This window comes from Nyctereutes procyonoides, unplaced genomic scaffold (genome assembly GCF_905146905.1).
Source record: "Nyctereutes procyonoides isolate TBG_1078 unplaced genomic scaffold, NYPRO_anot_genome, whole genome shotgun sequence".
Classification (NCBI taxonomy): Eukaryota; Metazoa; Chordata; class Mammalia; order Carnivora; family Canidae; genus Nyctereutes; species Nyctereutes procyonoides.
Window position 1 is genome coordinate 26,344,663 of NW_026575035.1, and position 20,621 is coordinate 26,365,283.

Genomic DNA, 20,621 nt, shown 5'->3' on the forward strand with positions numbered 1-20,621 from the left:
ATGAAACTGAAGACTAATATCATAAAAAGCATTTTAAACCATTTTTTTTAGCGAATTAAATCAAACAACATATACAAAGAATAATGTACCATGATGAAGTTGAATTCATACCAGGAAGGCAAAGTTTATCATTTAGAAATCAGTCACAATAATCACTATAGTAATTCACTAATCACATATGTTTTGAGTAAATATAGTAAAATACATTTGACAAAACTCAGTTTCCATTCCTAGTAAATTTTCAGTAAACTAGTACATTGGCAGAAAACTCTTTTTTTTTTTTTTTGGCAGAAAACTTTCTTAACTTGATGAAGAGCATCTATAAAATGTCTATAACTTACTTCATACTATCCTTTATACTTTATATATTTCTTTATAATCATGACTATCCCGGTAAAATCAGAAAGAAGTAGCAATATGAATATTCATTACTTTTATTTAGTTTTGTATTAGTGGAAAAGCCCATACAACAGACTAAGAAAAGGAAGTAAAAGCTATCAGATTGGTAAGGAAAAAAATAAAAATGTATTTATTGGTGGACGACATGATCATCTCTGTAGAAATCTCTACAGAATTTAAAGAAAAAAACTACTAAACTACTAAACTAATAAACTAATAAAGTGAATTTAGCAGGATAGCAGCATGGAAAGTCAGTATACAACAATTAGTTGTATTTCTATATTTTACCAAATTAGTAATAGAGTGTTGATATGTATATAGCCAGCGTACCATGCACTTATAGTAATAATAAAATATAAAATGTTGAAATAAAGGAAAAAATGATAAATTGGGCTTGATTAAAATTTTAAAAAATTATATTCAAAATATAAGAATATGGCATGTTTTACTTAGCTATGCATTTTGAGTTCTTTTTAAATTATTTTCTAGAGAATATATCTTTTCCTATTTTCTCATCCCTAAAAATCATTCCTTCCCCATTAAATATACTCCCTTCACTTTTATATCTTCCAGTTATCTGTTGTTCATCTAGATCAGGGATCAGTAGACCTTTTCCATAAGGACCCAGATATGAATCTTTTAGGCTTCATAAATCTTTTAGGACTGTATAGCTTTTATCACTACTATTTGACTCTACTATTATAGTACAAAAATGTCCTTAGATTATAGATAATATAATGGGTCGATATAGATTCGACCCATAGTCGAATAGTTTGCCAATCCCTCCTCTAGACCAGTACAGTCCAGTAGGAAATAGCATATAAGCCATAAATGCAATCCACATATATAATTTTAAGTCTCCCACTTGCACAAAAAACTTTTTAAAGTCAGATTAATTTTGATTATTTTATTTTACCTAAATATACAATTGTATCATCTTAACATATAATCAACACAAAACATTACCAATAAGGTACTTTATATTCTTGGTTTCATTCTAAGACTTTCACCTTCCAGTGTATAACTTCCATTACAGTATATCTCAATTCCGACTAGCCACATTCAAGTGCTTAGTAGTCACATGCAGCTATTGGCTACTTTATCTGATAGCACAGCTCTCAACATTTGAGTTTGCTACTTGAATCTTTAGAGGCATCTGCAGGTGTTCCAAGGAGAGGTCAGGTACGATTATTTGAATTTTGGCTCATGCTTTTCTTTCCTGGAATTACTGTATTGCAGCATATCTGAGGAACACCATTATTTTATTGGTGTGTATTTGGTTGGTTGATTTTACAAAACTTTTTGGATTCAATGTCGATATTCTTGTTAAAGATTTCTTCTAGTCTGTTAGTCACTAGATGATAGTCTGTTTTTCCATCTACAGCTATTTTGATCAGAATAAGTTCTCTTCTTTCTTTTCTCTATACTTTGAAAATATCTACACATATAGTGTATGCTATATTTTGGGAAAATGAACAGAAATTTCAGTACTCAAAAAACTAAAAATGAGAAAGTAATGGAATGCTAATTTTTACAATACAAATATATTTGGATACAGTTTTATACAGATATATGTAGAGTAGCAACAGAATAAAAATAATTTAAAGTTATGCTTCTTCTATATAGGATTTGTGATGTCCATGACTTGTAGTTTGGGACACTTCATTCTCAGATTTATAAGGGTGACAAAAAGCTGTTAATAAGCTTTATGGAAAAAGGTTAATGAAACAGCTTATATGGAATAGAGGAGAATGAAGGTAAATTAAATTATATTCAAAGCCACTGCATTTGGGGGAAAATTGCCCTCTATTTTCACTAAGGATAGAACTGAAGAAAATTAGCTTCAACTGTAATAGAAGCAATTTAGCCTAGGTATTACAAAGAAATTTCTTTCAGCATGAGGGTTGCAAAAGAAAGTGTTGCCATGGGAGTCCTTGGCATTTCATTTTCTTTAATATGTATGTTTTAAAGGATAGGGTAAACAGATAATAATTTGAGGGTTCTCCTGGAGTATAACTTTTCCCTAACATACAGGGAGTAATAGAGAAATAATAGTGGTTCTTTTCATTCTGTAATCTTCTGTTCCTTTAGATATACAAACATTAGTCTCAAATAAAAGACAAGACAAAGAGATTTTCTCGAAAAGATGAAGACCCTATGTTGAGGTATGCAGACCAAAGGCTTATATTATTATCTTTAAGGCTCTTTTATTTTAATACCAAATAGTAAGAATTACCAAAAGACTCTGTCTACATTTCTTACCTTGAAAGAACACAAAACTTCTTTTCAACTCTAATGGGAATTTTATATTTTTCCTCTAAGCATTAGTTTCTAGTGTTTATTTAAAAATTTAATGAACAGGGATCCCTGGGTGGCGCAGCGGTTTGGCGCCTGCCTTTGGCCCAGGGCGCGATTCTGGAGACCCGGGATCGAATCCCACGTCGGGCTCTCGGTGCATGGAGCCTGCTTCTCCCTCTGCCTGTGTCTCTGCCTCTCTTTCTCTCTCTGTGTGACTATCATAAATAAATAAAAATTAAAAAAAATTAAAAAAAATTTAATGAACACATCTATTGATTAGTTCTTTTATTTTCCTATATATGTTTTCTCATTTTTCTACAAAAATGTCAGAGTAATCAATTTAAATTTTTTTTAAATTTTATTTATTTATTCATGAGAGACACATAGAGAGAGGCGGAGACATAAGCAGAGGGAGAGGCAGGCTTCCTTCATGGACTTGATCCTGGGACTTGATCCCGGGACCCCAGGATCACGCCCTGGGGTGAAGGCAGTCCAAAATTTAAATCTTAAGTGAGTTCAACATTATTTCTCTTATGTGGAAAGTTTTTTGGTATACACATGGTGACAGCCACATAGTGTGTTCATTGGTGGCTGTAATTGGGAGTGAGGCTGGATAGTATAAGAGTAAGGTGATGGTTTTAAGCCACACATATGTTATCATTGCTACACTCTTGGTTTTCTGTTCTCCCCTCAATTAATTATCCTTCTTAGTCCCAAAGTTTCTGTTTGAACGATGTGTTATGATATAGTAATGAGATTATACTTCATAATATGCACTTTGTGAAAACTTAAAAATAGTGAGAGCTACTGCTATATATTACCTTACTCTCAATCTCTCAGCATCTAATTATAGCAATTTTTTCCCACCACTAAAAATGCTCATTTGAACGTGTTACCCTCTACCATCCTATGGTCCTTCATGGTACCGCCCAGATTTACATATTATGTACAATTCATATATACATTTATAATGCTTTTAAGTTTGCAAAACAATAAGCAGAGGGTACAGAGAGTTCCCATATTTTACAACCCACCCTGTCTACCTACCAGTTTCTCCTATTACTAATATCTTGTATTAGTATGGTGCATTTGTTATAATTGATAAACCAATACTGACACATGACTATTAACTAATGTCCATAGTTGACATTAGGATTCACCTTTTGTGTTGTAACAAATGCATAATATCATGTATCTACCATTACAGTGTAATACTGAATAGCTTCGGTGCCCTACATACTCACTTCTTTTTCTACTTTTAGGATAGTCTTTTTGTTTTTGACTTTCAATAATTTGACTATGTTTCTCACTTATAGATTAATATATAAGGAAATTATGGCCATTACTTCTTCAAATACTCTTTTTACCTATTTCTTCAAAAATGCTTTTGCCCCTTTATTTCTCTCATCTTCTTTTGGGATTCCCATTGGGTGCATATTGATTGGTATGCTCAGCAGTGTCATATAAGTCTCCTAGAACCTTTACATTTTTTTCTTTCTGTTTCTCAGTATGGGTAATTTCAATTGTTTTGTTATAAAGTATTCTCATTCTTTCTTCTGCTTTTGACTCTCTCTAGTGCAATTTTCATTTCAATTATTATACTTTTCAATCTCAGAATTTGCATTTTGTTCCTTTTTGTGAATCCCGTCTCTTTATTCTTATTCTCAATTTGTTAAGACACCATTCTTAGTTTTCTTTGGTTCTTTGGTCATGCTTTGTTTTATTTTATAGTTTTATTTTTGGTCATCTATAAAACAGTTGCTTTAAAGTCTTTGTTAGTAAGCCTATGCTTGTGCCTCCTAAGAGATAATTTTGGTTGATATTTTTCCCTCTAAATGGGCTATACTTTTACATCTCCTTGAATTTCTCATATTTTTTTTGTCAAGCTTGACATTTTGAATATTACCAAGTGATATTACCAAATTATTCAACCTTCCTAAGTTTTGCTGTTGTTCTTTGTTATGTGTTGTATTTTCTTGTTGTTTAAAATCTTTTCCATACTATCTGTGACAGATTGTATTCTTTATCATGTGTGGTTTCTGAAGTCTGTTCCTTTAGCTTATGGTAAGTTACTAGCTTGACAGAATTCCTTAAATGTCTACAGTCATGGAAAGAAGAAAAAAAAAAGAAAGGAAAAGAAAGAAAAGAAGAGAGAAGGGAAGAGAAGAAAAAAGAAAAGAAAAGTAAAATACAATCTTTCAGTGTTTGTTCAAGGAATGTTGTGGCATTCCTTCAGAGTTTGGCCAGTCTGTTTATTTCTCTTCCTTAGCATCCATTCTATTTACATTGAGCCTACACATCAGCTGGAGATGAAAGTTTAGGACCATCTCCATTCCTTCCTGAGCATGACTTTAATTCCAAATATTTGGATAGCTTTCTAGATATCCTGTTATATTCAGGAGGCTTTTAAAATCCTTACATACCAGATTAACTCTGCCCATAGCTGTGGCCCCAAAACCCTTTGGCATGCTTATTATTTGTCACAACTGTAATCTTTTGTCCCAAGCAGCAGCAGTTTGTTAATCTCCTTTTCTATGTTGTCAAGCAATGCCATCCACTTAGATACTTTTATACACTGGACAAACTTGAATTAGGCTAAACAAAGGCAAAAGCCTTGCACAATCAATCAGGGCACTCCCAAACAGGTCAATAAAAACACAATGCTTTGAGAAAAAAGTCCTCTCTGTTCTTTTTATTACCAGATTACCAGTCTGGGAACATGTGCTACCACCCTCAAGCACCACCAAGCCAGGCAAGAGGAGCTGAAACACAACTAAGTGAAAATGTTGTTCCTACTAGGATTGAGAGGTAGTGTCAAAACTGTGAGGATCTGAGTCCCGCAGATTGGAGGCAATTTAGGGGTGTGTGTGTGTGTGTGTGTGTGTGTGTGTTGGGGTTGGGGGGTTGTTCTCTACCAGCGCCTGCATCCTGGTGCACTTGCTGGGCAAAGAAGATCCCTGGAATTCCATCACCAGCGGAGCATTACCTGGGGCTGTGCTGGCTGCCTGCACATCCCAGTTCCTGGAGGATTCCAGCCAGCTGCCCAATATTTTTTTTTTTTTTAAAGGAGGAAAAAAAAGTCTCTTTTAAATAGCAATTTAAGACTTTCTGTTCACCATCTTGAGGTGCTTGTAAAGACCACGGCCTTGTCGTCCCCCCATCCCCCCGCCGGTGGTGACTTGTAACCTGCCCTCCCGGGCCTCGCGCCACCTATGCACCTTCGGGAAATCCTGCATCATCGCTAAGAGCAGGGTTTCTCCAAGCAGCGTGGCTTTGGGTTAAAAGAACAAAATACACAAAGCAACAATCAAGGATTTCCATTGGGGAACTTGGGCGCTGAGCGGCGAGCCAACCCCATACTCAGGCCCGAGTAATGATGACTGATGACAGCGGGAACATGTGGCTGCGTGTCTCTGGCCCTAGGCACCCAGTACCCGGCACCCACGCGGGCCTCACACTCGCACGAGGAGTCCAGCGCCCTCGCCTCTACTCGGAGGCATCTCTGCACAAGCTGGTGAGACTGGCCGCCCTGCTGCCCACCCAGCGGGGTCTATCCCAGCCCCAGTCTATCTAGCCCCAGTCTATCCCAGCTATCAGCAGTATCATTAAGGCAGTGACTGTGTGTCATCACCGTTGGAGCTCCACCTCTGTTCCCTCCCTAATAATCTACCTCACAGAAAGGGCTGGCTCCCAGTTGGCCCTGGGACTCTCCAGAAAGGGCCTCTACACTGCTCCCTTGTCCCAGGGTGGGAGGTGGGGCACCCCAGCTGCCTTTACAGATGGGTCCCCTTCTCTATCACAGCACCTCAACCGCAAATTCACATGTGAAAAGTTCTCACTGCACCCCCCTTTCCTGGTGCCCTGATAAGTATTTAAAGCCAGTTAAAAAAACTTTTTTTTTCTGTTATTCACTTAGTTGTTATTAATAAATTTCATTTTTACAAATTTTGCTTGTTTTTTTTTTTTTTTTTCCTCTAATGTTGCTATAGAGAGACAGGCCCTTGAAGCTCCCTACTGGACCATTGTAACTGAAATGACAATTCTTGCCTAGTTCCTGACTTCAGTGGAACATTAAGTAAATAAGTATGATTTTGGCTTTTAAGCTGACAGATGCATATTAAAAAAGATGCATGAATATTTATTTCATATAGATTTTGGTTATTTGTTTAGGTTGTGTTGTATCAAATATTTTTGTGCAAGTATATACATTATCACATTATTTTCATCTTTTTAAATTTTTCAATTAAGATTTAGTAATATAATAATAATAATAATTTAGTAATATAAATAATGTTTATCTTATGTTCATTTCTAGGATCAATTTAATTTGGTTGTTATGTATTACTATTTTAATGTGCAATTTGCTTCTGTTTGTTTCTATTTTATTTGGTATTTGCATACTGATATTTCAAATGAGATTAGCTTAGAGTTGTCTATCATATGCAATTTCTATAAGGTTTAATTAAATCCCTATTTTTAGGAAGAAGTTGAAATTTTCTCTAACTTTTCAGTGCTGTGGGACAATTTATGATGCCCTGGCAGTATGTGTCACATTCAGTGTTTTAATCACTATTAAACTCAATATTATGGAGAAAATAGTAAAATTAGGTTAATATATTAAAATGTTTTCTTTTGAGGTTTACTTTTTTAGGCCACTGGAATAGAATGAGGCAGAGTGAATCAAACATGTTATTCAATACCTTAATGTCAAAGATAGATTAATCATCTATCAAAGTAAAATTAAAAATTATTACTAAAACTACTTGTACGTATCCTCATCTTAGCCTGCAACATGCCTGACATTTATAAATAGACATATATTATAAGCTAACCTTCCCCCTCCAGGATGAAAATGGATCAAATGTGTCAGGTGTGTAATTTCATTATTTGATTTAAAACTCTCTTCATTTTCAAAGTGTCAACATAAATGTTAATCTTCCTTTTAATCTTCAATAAAACTGTTAATTAAATATTTCACACATTTTTGGCTGCTTTTATCAAAACTTCATAGGATAAATTTCCTGAGGCAGTCTTCTAGGCAGTAAGCAAATTATTAGGGAAAATACTGTGTTTGTATCACAAAGTTGAGGAGAGAGCAGGCCAAAAATACATATTTGGGGAGTGGAAAATTCTTAATATTATTTAGTGGAAGAAGAGATATATGTGAATTATGAATTATTTAAAAAAATAAAGATTTATTTTTGATTATTTTTTATTTTTTAAGACAAAGCTTTGAAGTAGAAATGGTATGCACACTTTTAAAAGAAAGAATATCAGACAGACTAAAAGTAAGTCGCTTTAACAAGACTAAACATTTAAAATATTTAATTTTTCTAGTAAAATTTTCTTCCAGGTAATAATGGACAAATATTCTTTGAGTAACTGTATTTTATGCACTTTACTTAGAAACAAACTTCTTTTATTAGAAAAAGCCAGAAGCTCCTGATGTATTTACATCCCTGAAATAATCTTTTCCTGAGAATGTGATATCTTTAAAAAAGCACCTAGAAAATTTTTGATCCAACATCTTAAACAGGGCAAATCATCACCACAAAGTATGGAGACAAGTGAATACAGAGATAAAAATTTGTTTAATTGGAGCCACAGTCAAAGGAGATAAAACTGATAGGAACACTTGAATGGTAACTGTGATGAATAGCTGGAGGCTAAGTGTGAACTAGTTTAATAGTAACTCCCAGAGATCCCAATATTGGTGAGTGGCACACTTCCCTGGGCTTTATCTCCAGAACCACTTTAGACTTTTCATGGGAAGCTCTCCTCCTGGCTCTGGCACAGGAAAAGAAAAGTAAATATTTTGAAAAATGTCAAGTATTCTCCAATAAAATGTCTACATTATAGGGGAAAAGAAGCCAGAGCCTAACTCTAACTTCATCACAGATTGGAGAAGGGACTTTATCCACACTCCTGGCCCCCAGCCTTCTTGTATCACCTGGAAGAAGGGTAATTCTTAACCAACAAAAGTTAATGATTTAAGGAAATGCATTGGGAATGTGCCAGGCAGGGAAGGGAGTAGCAGCCAGGAGGCAGAAAAATAAATGATTCACTAGAGAAGCACTCAAGAAGATCAGGGACTGACACATAGGTTAAATAAAACGCTGAGATTTAGTTGGAACATTATAGAAAGTCACCTTCCACACTTTACCACCACACCAACAAAATTCCAGTACAGTATAAGGGGATTACAACTGAGTGTAAGATACAACTTCTGTCCAAAAAGAAGTACCTATGTATGATGTTTACTTTTGTGAGTCAACTTGGTTAGGCCATAGTGCCCAGATATTTTGTCAAATATTATTCTGGATGCTTCTGTGGGAATGATTTTGGATGAAATTCACATTTAAATCATAAGCAGATTGCATCTATAATGTGGGTGGGGGTCATTCAGTCAGCTGAAGTCAAATAAAACAAAAGAATGACTTCCCCTGAAGAGGTTCTGCTAGCAAACTGCCTTCTGACTTCATTGGCTCTCCCTGAGTCTTTAACTTGCTGGCCCTTTCTGCTGATTTTGCACTTGCCAGCCTCCATAATTGTGATAGATAGATAGATAGATGATAGATAGATAAATGACAGATAGATGATAGATAGATAGATAGATATATAGATAGATGATAGATAGATAGATAGATAGATAGATAGATAGATAGATAGATAGATAGATGATAGATAGATAGATGATACATGATAGATGGACAGACAGACATATTATTGGTTCTCTTTCTCTGGAGAACCCTGGCTAATACATGACTACCACCTAGAAGAAAGACAAAAAGAACATTAAAGAAATTTGAAAATTGTAGTACCACCAATACCTAAAACAAAAGTAAATATAGTCCAACTTGTAGCCACATTAATGTAAATACTGACACTTGAGTTCTGTTTTTCCTTAATCTTATTACCTGATACAAGATGTCCAATTTATAATAAAAAGTTATTAAAAGTGCTAATGGAAATGTGAACAACATAAAAGAATGGATGGATAATGTAAGAAGAGAGATGGAAATGATAAGGAAGAGTAAATTGGAAATGTTAGAAACTTAAAAGCACACTGTGCTTAATAAAGAATATCTTCAATGGGCTCGTTTATAGCCTACAGAAAGAACTAGAGTTCTTGAGGATATATTATTAGAAACTTCTGAAACTGAATGAAAGGGGCAAAAAGAATATAAAATAAAAAGGAATATCTGGGTACTATGAAATACTATCAAAATGTGTAACATTCAGGTTTATGGAATTTCTTATTTTTTTTCTTTTTAAATATTTTATTTTATTTATTCATGAGAGGCAGAGAGAGAGAGATAGAGGCAGAGACACAGGCAGAGGGAGAAGCAGGCTCCATGCAGGGAGCCCAACGTGGGATTCCATCCCGGGTCTCCAGGATCATGCCCTGGACTGAAGACAGTGCTAAGCTGCTGGGCCACCGAGGCTGCCCTGGAATTGCTTATTGAAACAAAAATCAGAGCAGAGCAGAAGAAATATTTGAAATCATGGCTGAGAAGTGTCCAAAATAAACGAAGAATATTCATATTCATGGATTTGAAGTTTTAATATTTTAAAGATGCCAATGCTTACTGATTAGACATAATGATTTTTTAAAAAATCACTGTAAAAATTCCAGCAAGTTATTGTGTAGATGTTGACAAACTGCTTCTAAAATTTTACACTATCATAAGTAAAGTAAAGGCCCTAGAATAGCCAAGAACAATTCTAAAAAAGAAAAGCTTGGAAGACTCACATTTCCTGAGTTCAATATTACTATTCAGTTACTAAAAATACCTTCTTATTGGTGCAAAAAATACACATAAATTAAGAGCACAGAATGGAGAGCCCAGAAAAGACTCACAAAAATATCTTTTGCAAAGAAATGATCTTTGACAGTGGAGCAAAGACAATACAATGTAGAAAGGGTTGAGAGGGAGTTATAAGAAATTCAGACAATGAGTAGCAAAATGCTAAATGCAAGTCCTTCTTTATCAGTAATTACATTACACATAAATGAATTAAACTTTCGAAGAATCCAGGATTCAGTTCAGATTTACAGATAGGAATAGGCTGGGAATTTCCCAAACAAAAACTAAAGGAACTTGTGATCCCTAAACCTGAACTGCAAGATATATTAAAGGGGATTCTTTGGGTGGGAAAGAAAGACTAAAAAGCAAAAAAACTAGAAAGGAACAGAGAAAATCTCCAAAAACATTGAGTTTTACAGGTAATAAAATGGCACTAAATTCATATCTATCAGTAATCACTCTGAATGTAAATAGACTAACTGCTCCAATCAAAAGACATGGGATATCAGAATGGATAAAAACAAGACACATCAATATGCTGCCTACAAGAGGCTCATTTTAGACCTAGACACCTACAGATTAAAAGTGAGGAGATAGAGGGATCCCTGGGTGGCGCAGCGGTTTGGTGCCTGCCTTTGGCCCAGGGCCCGGTCCTGGAGACCCGGGATCGAATCCCACGTCGGGCTCCTGGTGCATGGAGCCTGCTTCTCCCTCTGCCTGTGTCTCTGCCTCTCTCTCTCTCTCTCTGTGTGTGTGTGTGACTATCATAAATAAATAAAAAAAATTAAAAAAAATTAAAAAAAAGTCTAAAAAAAATAAAAAAATAAAAGTGAGGAGATAGATAACTATTTATTATGCAAATGAATGTCAAAGTAAGCCAGAGTAGCAATATTTATATCAGAGAGACTAGATTTTTAAAACAAAGACTATAACAAGAGATGAAGAAGGTAACTATACCATAATAAAGATGTCTATCCAATAAGAAGATCTAATAATTGTAAATATCAATGCCCCCAACTTGGGAACACACAAATATATAAATCAATTAATAATAACCTAAAGAAATTCATTGATAACAATATAATAATAATAGGGGACTTTAATACTCCACTATGGACAGCTCATCTAATCAGAAGATCAAGGGCTTCAAATGACAGACTGGAGCAGGTGGACTTCACAGATATATTCAGAACATTTCATCCTAAAGCAGCAGAATACACATTCTTTTCAAGTGCATATGGAATATTCTCCAGAATAGATCACATCCTGGATCACAAATCAGGCCTCCACAAGTACAAAATGATTGAGATCATGCCATGCATATTTCCAGACCACAATGCCATGAAATTTGAAGTCAGCTACAAGAAAGAAAATTAAAAAGCCGTAAATACATGGAGGTTAAAGAACATCCTACTGAAAATGAATAGGTTAACTAGGAATTAAAGAAGAAATTAAGAAAATACCTGGAAGCAAAAGAAAGTAAAAACACAATAGTCCAAAACCTTTGGGATGTAGCAAAAGCAGTTGTAAGAGGAAAGTATATAGCAACATAGGCCTACCTCAAGAAGCAAGAAAAGTTAAAATTTACAACCTAACCTTACACCTAAAGGAGATAGAAAAGGAACAGCAAATAAATCCTAAAACCAGGAGAAGAGAGGGAAATAATAAAGATTAGAGTGGAAATAAATGGTATAGACACAAACAAAAAAGCAGTACAACAGATAATTGAAAGAGTTGGTTCTTTGAAAGGATTAATAAAATTAATAATCCCTTAACAGACTTATCAAAAAGAAAAAAAAGACATCAAAAAGAAATGAGAAAAGACACAAATAAATAAAACCACAAATGAAAGATAAGGGATCACAACCAGGGATCCCTGGGTGGCGCAGCGGTTTGGCGCCTGACTTTGGCCCAGGGCGCGATCCTGGAGACCCGGGATCGAATCCCACGTCGGGCTCCCGGTGCATGGAGCCTGCTTCTCCCTCTGCCTATGTCTCTGCCTCTCTCTCTCTCTCTCTCTAGGTGACTATCATAAATAAATAAAAAATAAAAAAAAATAAATAAACGTTTTAAAAAAAAAGGGATCACAACCAGCACCACAGAAATAAAAACAATGATAAATGAATTTTATGAAAAATTATATGCCAACAAACTAGGCAATCTGGAAGAAATGGACAAATGCCTAGAAACATACAAGCTACCAAAACTGAAACAGGAAGAAATAGAAAATTTGAACAGACTCCTAAGTAGCAAAGAAATTACATCAGTAATCAAAAATCTCCCAACAAAAAAAGTACAGGGTCAGATGGCTTCCCAGGAGAATTCTACTGTACATTTAGAGAACACTTAATACCTATTCTTCTCAAACAATTCCAAAAAATCAAATAAAATAAAAGAAAGAAAGAAAGCTTCCAGACTCATTCTATGCAGCTAGCATTACCTTGAATCCAAAACCAAAGGCCTCCACTAAAAAGGAGAATTACCAGCCAATATCCCTGATGAACATGGATGTAAAAATTATCAAGACATTATTAGCAAATCAAATTCAACAGTACATATGAAGCATTATTCACCACAATCAATTGGGATTTTTTCTTGGACTGCAAGTTTGGTTCAATATTTGCAAATCAATCAACAGGATACACTATATTAATAAAAGAAAGGATAAGAAACACATGAACTTCTCCATAGATGCATAAAAAGCATTTGACAAAATACAGCATTCTTTCTTGATAAAAACTATCAATAAAGAAAAGATAGAGGCAACAAATTACAACATCATAAAAGCCATATGCAGAAAATCCAACGTTAATATCATCCTCAGTGGGGAAAAACCGAGAGCTTTTTCTGTAAGGTTAGGAAGAAGACGGGGATGTCCACTCTCACCATTACTCTTTTACATAATACTGGAAGTCCTAGTCTAGCAATCAGACAACAAAAAAGAAATAAAAGGCATCCAAATTGGCAAGGAGGAGTCAAACTTTCACTATTCACAGGCTCTATGTAGAAAACCCAAAAGTTCTCTCCCCAAAATTACTAGAACTCATGCATAGATTCAGTAAAGTTGCAGGATACATAATCAACATACAGAAGTCTGTTGCATTTCTATACATCAATAGCAGCAGAAAGAGATAATCAAGGACTTGAACCCATTTACAATTGCACCAAACCATAAGTTACCTAGGAATAAACTTAACCAAAGATTTAAAAGATCTGTACCCTGAAAACTCTAGAAAACTTATGGAAGAAATTAAAGAAGACACAAAGAAATGGAAAAATATTGCATGGTCATGGTTTGCAAGAATGAATATTGTTAAAATGTCTATACTACCTAAAGCAATCTACACATTTAATGCAATCCCTAATAAAATACCACCAGCATTTTTCACAGAGCTAGAAAAAACAATTTTTAAATTTGTATTGAACCACAAAAGACCTTGAATAGCCAAAGAAATCTTCAAAAAGGAAAGCAAAAATGAAGACAGAACAATTCCATACTTCAAACTATATTACAAAAGCTATAGTCATCAAGTCAGTATGGTACTGCCACATAAACAGACACATAGATTAGTGGACCAGAATAAAAAACCCAAAATGAACTAAAAACTGTCTGGTCAACTAATATTCAACAAAGCAGGAAAGAAGATCCATACTTCTTGATTTCTTAGTATAAAGAAGTATATACCTTAGTATAAAATCACAAGAACCAAAAAATTGTGATATTGGCATAATTATACACATATATACCAATGGAATAGAACTGAGTATCCAGCAATAAACCCATACATCTATGGTCAATTGATTTTTTGAGAAGGGTGCTAACATTTTTTGTTTGTTTGTTTGTTTTAGATTTACTTTTAATTTTTAAATTTAATTTAATTTTTAAGTTTTTTTTTTAATTTTTAAATTTTTGTTTTAGGTTCAATTCAATTAACATATACTGTACTATTAGTTTCAGAGATATAATCCAATAATTCATCAGCTGCATACAACACCCAGTGCTCACTACTTCATGTGCCCTCTTTAATACTCATCACCCAATTACCCCATCCTCCCTCATAGATCCCCTCTAGCAACTCTCAATTTGTCTTGCATAGTTAAGAGTCTTTTATGGTTTTCCTCCCTCTCTGTTTTCATCTTATTTTATTTTTCTTTCCCTTCTCTATGTTCATCTGTTTTGTTTCTTAAATTCCATACATGAGTGAATCATATTGTATTTCTTTCTCTAATTTTTTGGCTTAGCATAATACCCTCGAGTTCCATCCACATCATTACGAATGGCAAGAATTCATTCTTTTTTGATGGTTGAGTAACATTCCTTTATATATATATCATACCTTCTTTATCCATTCATCTGTTGATGGACATCTGGGCCTTTTCCATATTTTGGCTATTGCGGATATTGCTGCTATAAACATTGTGGGGCATGTGCCCCTCCAAATCTCTATTTGTATCCTTTGGATAAACACCTGGTAGTGCAATTGCTGGGTCACAGCGTAGCTCTATTTTTAACTTTTAGAAGAACCTGCATACTGTTTTCCATTATTTATTTATTTATTTGAGAGAGAGTGTGTGTGTATGTTTGTGTGCAAGTGTGGGGGAAGGATAGAGGGAGAAGAAGAGGGAGACAATCCTTAAGCTGACTCCCTGGTGAATACAGAGAGCCTGATGTGAGGCTCAATCCCAGGATCCTGAGATCATGACCTGAGCCAAAATCAAGAGTCAGATGCTTAGCCAACTGAGCCATCCAGATACTCCAACACTACTGAATGGATAAAGAAATTAAATGTATATTTGTAAAGAAATGAAGTTGGACACTTACATCATGCCATATACAAAAACAAAAATGGATCCACCACCTAAATATAAGAGTTAATAATATAAAACTCTTTGAAGAAAACACAAGGATAAATCTTCATAACCTTCGATTTGTCAAAGGATTCTTATACATGACTTTAAAAATATCAGCACAAAAGAAAAACGTAGATAAATCTGACCTAATCAGTTCTAAACTGATACTGATCAGTTATAAACTTATATACTGATACTTTGTGCATCAGAGGACATTAGGAAGAGGTAAAAGGACAATCTACAAATGAAAGAAAATATTTGCAGTACATATGTCTGATAAGGACTAGAATCAAGATTATAAAGAATTCTTATAACTAATAAAAAGAAAAGACAAAAAGTCTAATTAGGAAAAATGTACAAATGACTTGAATAGACATTACATTACTCCAAAGAATATATGCAAATGGCCAACATGCACACAAAAAGATGCTCAACATCATTAGTCCTTAGAAAAATGTGACTCAAAACAACGAGATACCATTTCTACCCCCATTAGGATGAGTATAATAAGTGATAATTTAAAACAAGAACAGGAAACAAATTTTGGTGTGTTAAAAGGAAATTGGAATTCTCACAAATAGTTGGGGTAGGGTTATTTACAATGTTCTAGCCTATGTGGAAATGGTGATTCCTTAAAAAGTATAGACATATCATATGCTTCCATAATTCCACTCTTAAATATATAACCAAACAGTTGGAAAGAGATATTCAAGCCAGTACATATGCATGCATTCATAGGAGGATGATTCATAATTGTCAAAAGGCAGAAACAGCCCAAATGTCTATCAACTGATGAATGGATAAACAAAATATAGTATAGGAATACAATGAAATATTATTAAATATTGAAATATCAATAATGAAATATTATTAGCCATGTGAAACATGCCACAATATGAATATATGCAGATGTAAAATTCACATATTTCATTAATTCCATTTATATCAAATAACCAAATTAAATAGAAGACAGAATGCTTGACTCTCGGGGCAAGATGGCGGAAGAGCAGGGTCCCCAAATCACCTGTCCCCACCAAGTTACCTAGATAACCTTCAAACCATCCTGAAAATTTACGAATTCGGCCTGAGATGTAAAGAGAGACCAGCTGGAATGCTACAGTGAGAAAAGTTCGCGCTTCTATCAAGGTAGGAAGACGGGGAAAAAGAAATAAAGAAACAAAAGGCCTCCGAGGGGGAGGGGCCCCGCGAGGAGCCGGGCTGAGGCCGGGGCGAGTGTCCCCAGGACAGGAGAGCCCCGTCCCGGAGGAGCAGGAGCTGCACCAACCTTCCCGGGGGAAAGGGGCTCGCAGGGAGTTGGAGCAGGACCCAGGAGGGCGGGGATGCCCTCGGGCTCCCGGGGACACTAACAGACACCTGCGCCCCGGAGAGTGCGCCGAGCTCCCTAAGGGCTGCAGCGCGCACGGCGGGGCCGGAGCAGCTCGGAGGGGCTCGGGAGCGGCTCCGCGGAGGGGGCTGCGGGCGGGAGCGCGAATCCACCAGCGCAGGCCCCGGAGCACAGGGCGCCGGGACACAGCCCAGGATCCGGCCTCCCCCGGGACAGGCAGAGGCCGGGAGGGCCCAGGACAGCGAGGACGCTCCTGCCCCGAGCTGAGCAGATCAGCGGCCCCGCCCCGGAGCCTCCAGGCCCTGCGGACGGAGAGCCGAGAGCCCCGAGCCCGAGCCCCGTAGTTCCTGCGGAGGCTGAATCCAGGCTTCCAGAGTTGCCGTAGCAACTGCTGCTGTTCCTCCTGGGGCCTGGCGGGGTAAACAACCCCCGCAGAGCCCTGCAGCAGGCAGGGGCAGAGCAGCTCCCCCAAGTGCTAACACCTGAGAATCAGCACAGCAGGCCCCTCCCCCAGAAGACCAGCTGGACGGACCAGTGATACTCCCCCGTGTTCCAATACAACTTGTTTTTGGCCACTCTGCACTGAGCAAAATGACTAGAAGGAAAACCTCACCTCAAAAGAAAGAATCAGAAACAGCCCTCGCTCCCACAGAGTTACAAAATCTGGATTACACTTCAATGTCAGAAAGCCAATTCAGAAGCACTATTCTACAGCTACTGGTGGCTCTAGAAAAAAGCATTAAGGCCTCACGAGACTTCATGACTGCAGAATTTAGATCCAATCAGGCAGAAATTAAAAATCAACTGAATGAGATGCAATCCAAACTAGAAGTCCTAACGACGAGGGTTAACGAGGTGGAAGAACGAGTGAGTGACATAGAAGACAAGTTAATGGCAAAGAAGGAAACTGAGGAAAAAAGAGATAAACAATTAAAGAACCACGAAGACAGATTAAGGCAAATAAATGACACTCTAAGGAAGAAAAACCTACGTTTAATTGGGGTTCCCGAGGGCGCCGAAAGGGACAGAGGGCCAGAATATGTATTTGAACAAATCCTAGCTGAAAACTTTCCCAATCTGGGAAGGGAAACAGGCATTCAGATCCAGGAAATAGAGAGATCCCCCCCTAAAATCAATAAAAACCGTTCAACACCTCGACATCTACTAGTGAAGCTTGCAAATTCCAAAGATAAAGAGAAGATCCTTAAAGCAGCAAGAGACAAGAAGTCCCTGACTTTCATGGGGAGGAATATTAGGGTAACAGCAGACCTCTCCACAGAGACCTGGCAGGCCAGAAAGGGCTGGCAGGATATATTCAGGGTCCTAAATGAGAAGAACATGCAACCAAGAATACTTTATCCAGCAAGGCTCTCATTCAAAATGGAAGGAGAGATAAAGAGCTTCCAAGACAGGCAGGAACTGAAAGAATATGTGACCTCCAAACCAGCTCTGCAAGAAATTTTAAGGGGGACTCTTAAAACTCCCCTTTAAGAAGAAGGTCAGTGGAACAATCCACAAAAACAAGGACTAAATAGATATCATGATGACACTAAACTCATATCTGTCAATAGTAACTCTGAACGTGAATGGGCTTAATGACCCCATCAAAAGGCGCAGAGTACCATGGACTTTCTTCAGAGACTTAGAACAAATTATTTTAAGATTCGTGTGGAATCAGAAAAGACCCCAAACAGCCAGGGGAATTTTAAAAAAAAGAAAACCATATCTGGGGGCATCACAATGCCAGATTTCAGGTTGTACTACAAAGCTGTGTTCATCAAGACAGTGTGGTACTGGCACAAAAACAGACATATAGATCAATGGAACAGAACAGAGAACCCAGAAGTGGACCCTGAACTTTATGCTCAACTAATATACGATAAAGGAGGAAAGACGATCCACTAGAAGAAAGACAGTCTCTTCAATAAATGGTGCTGGGAAAATTGGACATCCACATGCAGAAGAATGAAACTGGACCACTCTCTTGCACCATACACAAAGATAAACTCAAAATAGATGAAAGATCTAAATGTGAGACAAGATTCCATCAAAATCCCAGAGAAGAACTCAGGCAACACCCTTTTTGAACTTGGCCACAGTAACCGGAGAAGGACAAACAGTGTATGTTCTCATTCATTTGGGGAATAGGAATAATAGCGAAAGGGAATATAAGGGAAGGGAGAAGAAATGTGTGAGAAATATCAGAAAGGGAGACAGAACATAAAGACTTCTAACTCTGGGAAATGAACTAGGGGTGGTGGAGGGGGAGGAGGGCGGGGGGTGGGGGTGAATGGGTGACGGGCACTGAGGGGGACACTTGATGGGATGAGCACTGGGTGTTATTCTGTATGTTGGTAAATTGAACACCAATAAAAATTAATTTATAAAAAAATAAAAAAAAAAAAAAAAAAAGACAGAATGCTGATGGTTGGATCTATGTTGTCAAGGGCAGATGTTGGAAAGAGTGGTAAGAATTGAGAAAAATTTGCTAATGGATAAAGGTTTTACTTTGGATTGACAGAATTATTTTCAAACTAGACAGAGGCAGTGATTGCACAACATTCTGAATGTACTGATGCCACTGAATTGTTCATATTAATTTTTAAAATTCAAATTAGAAAATGTAAAAAAATCCATAGAGTATTCTGAGCAGTGTTTATACTTGTTAATAGTACTAGGGATATTGGGAAGACAGTATCAAAATACAGATCCTTAAAGAAGAAATGTATTTAGTGCCTAACTAGTTTTTGGGTGTTTTAAGCATGTTAGGTCGATGGGACATAACAGATACTGACAGTTGGTAACACTCCTGAGTGGCACGATGATTTAAGCTGGAGGTTGAAATCAGTTTTGTTACATCAATGTTGTTGTGTCTTTTGAAATTACTTTTCTATAAGAATATTTTAAGTTAAATAATTTAAATTAAATAAAAATTTAAATTAAAAAAGAATATTTTGAAAATTGTAATTAAAATTGTCTAATGAGATGTAATACTTGAAGCTGCTTTTGAAGCACTTAAAATCAGATGCATAAACAAGAACTTAAATTGAATATACAATTGGACTTTTAAAAAAAAGGTAGGCTTTACTAATATAAAAATAAATTCCCTATGCTATTTCACCAGTCTAGGTGGTGTGTTCTGAATCCTTTATTACCTTTTCTTCACTATTATCAGAAAAGAAAAAAAATTGAAATAGAAGACATAAAACTACTTTCAGGACATAAAACTATTTTCCTGTTTTACATTTTGAAATTAAAGTGCTATTGGATACTATAGAAAGTATAATTAGAATGCAAATAAGAAAGAAGTTAAATCTGAATATAGAGATATAAGAAATATGTGCATAGGTGTGGTTTTGGGGTTACTAAAGTAGAAAAAACAAAAAGAGTAGCAATTCAGAGTCCAAGGAATACAGCACATCTATATGTAGAGGGAAGGAAAATAACAGTATCCAGTGTCTGAATCATCAGAAAAATATTTTTGATACTAAAGTAATATGATAACTAATTTGTCCATCTTTCTCCACTTATGATGAAAATTTTCTTCTTATCTCTACTCACCTTCACTTTTGCAATCCTTTTGCCATCCATAAAATCTATGACTACCCTAGTGTTCCTTTTCTTTACTTGATTTATGTATTTAATCCATTATTGACCAAGTAAATATGGTTATTTTTTCTTTATTACCGCCTGTATTTTAAATTTTCATTTAAAAGTTATTTGCTTAGTGTAACATTCCCTCCTAAAAGGTCTGATTTAGATTTCATCTTTTCTGACAACTACTAATCTCTTTATTTTTTATGGTATCTGATCAATCTGTGGACAGGTAGGAAAATGTTAAATCCTAAAGAGATAAGTGCTTTGAATGGATATTGAGAAAATGATGTAGAGATGAAGATTTTCCCACAGAAGAATTTGAA

At 36.0% G+C, this 20,621-nt stretch overlaps 1 pseudogene; it reads left to right on the forward strand.

The window, feature by feature from the left end:
- The first annotated feature begins 6,080 nt into the window (after window positions 1-6,080).
- LOC129505258 (polyadenylate-binding protein 4-like) overlaps window positions 6,081-20,621 on the forward strand; it is a 39,116-nt pseudogene continuing 24,575 nt past the window's right edge.